Below are 3,996 nucleotides of genomic sequence, written 5' to 3' on the forward strand. Positions count from 1 at the left end.
GCTGAGGCAGGAGAATGGCGTAAACCCGGGAGGTGGAGCTTGCAGTGAGCTGAGATCCAGCCACTGCACTCCAGCCTGGGTGATAGAGCAAGACTCCGTCTCAAAAAAAAAAAAAGAAAGAAAACCACCTTCATCTATTCTTGCTTGCGTTTTTGCTTTAATGTCTTCTACAGAACTAAGTCCTTTTGGTGTTTTAAAAGTTTTTTCTTGTGCTTTGAAGGATTCTTGACCTTTTAATCTCATGTTGATGGTTTTGAGTCTTTTCCATTCTGGTTTTGTTGTTTTGCATTTTGGGTTGAAATACCTCCTGTAGATTTCTTCACTGAAGATTTTTCTTCAGTTTCCTCTTCAGCAAAATCATCATCATTATCACCTTCTTCATTATCATCATCTTTGTCAGCAGCACGTTTTACTTTTTTCTGTGGAAACTTGCTACCACCTGCAGGGCAGATCGATTTCCAGATATACTTAAGAGTTTCCCATCCTCCTCCTCTTTGTCTTCTGACTCTGCAGCTTCCTCCACAGCTACTAAGTGTTGTCCACTCATATGCACTGGCCCTGAAACATATTTCAATGGTAAGACCATGGGTGGTGTTATTTCAAAGCCCCCAAGGGAAACTGTTGGCTATAGAGATGTTTTCAAAGTTGCCAGTGTTACCTTAATTGGACTGCCTTCATTATTCATGATCTCTGCTTCAACAATGTGCAATTCATCCTTTGCACCGGCCCCTAAACTGGTGGTTCTTAAAGATAACTGGTGCTTATTTGTATCATTATCCACCTTGAAGTGACAACCTTTGTCACCCTTTAGTTCCCAACTAAAAGGATAGTTCTGGGCCTTAGGACGCTTAAGTACATGTCCATCAAATCTTCCATAGGGTGGCGGCACACACTTAGATGGGAGAGGAGGGGAGTGGAGATAAAGGATTACTGCTCCAGAGAACAGCTGCACAGGTTGGAATCACACCGGTTTCTTTTTCTCTCTTATTTAAATCTGGAAACAGGACGAAGTCCATAAAGTGTGTCTGTGACTCTGGCTGGATGATTGGCCAACTGTTTTCCCCATAATATACCATAAAGGGGAAAAGAAAAGGGGAAAAAAATACCTGCTGGGGAGGAAAAGACAGAACAGATGGTGATGTTTACCCCTTCATTCACCTTTGCATATGTGAGAAATGCTTGCGAAACTTCTAGGAACTGGGTGTTGCCAGAAGGAAAAAAAACACATAAAAGCTAATTACTAGTAAATAACAGCATCAATAAGCCTAATCACACCTGGGGTGGTTGAGCTGGAAATAGAAAACCCAGCTTATCACATTCTTATAAGCCTGTCACTTGTGGTAATCAGAGCTTAAAAACGGAGAGGGACTTTTCAGGGTAAAGTCCTATTATTAGTTCTTAGCAGTGACGGTCTTGTTTAGGCTAATTATAAAATACTGCTTCTTTAAAAGCAGATGTAAACCTTTATGGCAGGAAAAGAGAAAGATATTTAAGTAGGGAGGGTGAGTGTGAAACAGACTGAAGAAGGCTGAGCATATAAATCAGGAGAGATTGGTTAGCTTTCAGTTCTGCTTTAACCAAATGTGTGAATCCTCTGGGCCCAGGTTCTCCCTATCTGTGGGAAGGGAGGATTGGACCAGAGTGGTGATTTCTAGTGATTTTCAATTTGTTGCTGAATCTTTTTTTTAAGTGGTATCTTACACAGAAGCCCTACATCAAAGGTAATTTTATTTTTTTAAAGGTGGTGTCTGGCAATATTGTCCAGGCTGGAGTGCATTGTCTATTCACAGGCCTGATCATAGCTCACTGCAGCCTCGAACTTTCTGAGCTCAAGCGACCTTCCTGTCTCAGGTCTCCTGAGTAGCTGGGATTACACGTGTGTGTCACTGCACCACACTCTAATCTTAAAGATGAAGTTGCTCTGATTGATGATGAGGTGGCAGACCCAGAAACCTATTTATTCATTCACAGATACACCAAAACAATAAATTTTTTTTGGAAATTTTTTTAGTATTCTTACTGCCTGGGAAACATGGTTGGGGGGCAGATGATAAATAAACATGGTAAGCGAACAAATTCTATGATAGTTAGAAGGCGACATATGTAACAGAATAAAGAAAGTAAGCTAGGGGAAGGGAAGTCCACAGTGTCCAGTTGGTGTGGAGGTAAATGCTACAGAGAAGGGAGTCAGGGAAGGCCTCAGGGAAAAAGTGAGGTTTGAGCAAAGACCTGAAAAGTGGGTAAGGGAACTACCAAGCACATGTCTGGGAGACAAGTTTCCCAGGCAGAGGATTCAGCTGGAGCAAAGGCTTTCCACGTGAACATATCTGTGCGCTGGAGGAACAGCAAGGAAGTCAGGATGGCGGGAGTGCAGTGAACCAGGAGGTCAGTCATGGGAGATGAGTAGAGGGGAACCGGGGGCTGGATGATGCAAGACCTTGCAGAGTCTTGTCAGGAATTTGGCTTTTATGCTCAGTGACATGAAGAACACTGCATAGTTGTGAGCAGGGGAGAGACCGGATGTGACTTCGGTTTTAACAGGCTCACTTTTGTTGCTGTATTGAGAATAGACTAGATAGTTATGAGAATGGAAGCAAAGAGGGCAGTTAGGAGGCTAGTGTCTGATTCAGGCCAGAAATGAGGTTGCTCACACCAGGGTAGTAGCAGTAACAGGCAGTGAGAAATGTATCAAGGGTCTGGATATAGTTTCAAGGCCCACCCCTCAGCCTCTTCCTCATTCCCATAGCTGCTTCTGGGGACCTCCTGGAATCCCTGAGACTTCCAGGAGCACAGTTTGCAAATCCATGGGTCTGATGACCTGCAAGTCTCCCTTCAGGTTCTGGACTCCAGCTCCAAGGGGATCCAGAACACTAATGTTCAAGGAGCTACAAGAGGGATGGCATGATCTGCTGGGCCTAATTTTTGTTTCCAACCAAAACATTTACATTTTGAATAATGAGAAATATTTTAGCTTATAAATCATCATCAGTTTCTATCCCAAGCCCACTTTCACACCAGCTGTTCTGGCCTCATGTTTTGGCTGCAGGCAGTAAGTCCAGTGAAGGCCTCAAATGTGCAGTCATTTCCTTATGCGTATGTTCAACTCTCTTCTCTGGATGACAGAGATGAGCATCCTCTTGGGACCCCAAGACCCAAATCCCTCCACAAGATGACCTCTGTGCTGTCTGCACTGTGATATTCATAACTTAGGATTTTACATACAGTGGGTTCTCAAAGGAAATAGGTAGTGTTGATTCAAATCTGTGACGATAACTCCACATAAAACAATATTATAAACAGCAAAATTGCAAAGAGTTGCAAGGTGGATGTATGTTTCTGTTCACTTTAGCCAAATCTCATAGGTAGCTGCCCGTGATATGATCTGAGGGGCACAGAGGGCCCACCTACCTAAATTATCTCCTCCCATAGGCTTCTATTTCTGGAATCATCCAAATTTAGGCCAGGATGTTGAATAGGATTTATCTCAAATACCAAATGTGATCAATTAGTAAAGTCTGTCTGGAACAATGTGTTGAGGATGGAAAAGAAACATCCAAAATCAACATCAACAAAGAAGAACTGTATTTGATTAGTAATGTCTGCTATGGCCACAGGATGAGAAAATTTTTTAATACATTTTATCCCTATTTTAAGCTTTTATTTTATGTTAAAAGTCCCTGTATTCAGAAGGTGCCAGTAAAAATACAAACATGAACAGGAAGAGTTCCAGTAATGAAGCAAGTTGAATATCCATTCACATGTTCTGTATGTCTCAAAGAGTAAACTCTATTTCTTAAGTATGTACCTGAATCTTTAATTGGAGGTAGCCTGGCCCAAATCTGCTTTGTTAGGAATTGTTATATGCAAATCTGGTAACATTGTTAGGAATTGTTGTATGCAAATCTGGTAACATTCAACCCAGCTGTTTTGTCTGTTACTTTTTGGCATCATACAAGTTATTTTTGAGCACCCACTATTTGCAAGGCACAATTAGAT

General features: G+C 41.9%; 1 pseudogene; it reads right to left on the bottom strand.

The window, feature by feature from the left end:
- The window catches only part of LOC105536378, a 6,728-nt pseudogene extending 5,852 nt beyond the window's left edge, over positions 1–876 (bottom strand).
- Between the last annotated feature and the right edge of the window lie 3,120 nt (positions 877–3,996).

This window comes from Mandrillus leucophaeus, unplaced genomic scaffold, assembly GCF_000951045.1.
Source record: "Mandrillus leucophaeus isolate KB7577 unplaced genomic scaffold, Mleu.le_1.0 Scaffold1583, whole genome shotgun sequence".
NCBI lineage: Eukaryota > Metazoa > Chordata > Mammalia > Primates > Cercopithecidae > Mandrillus > Mandrillus leucophaeus.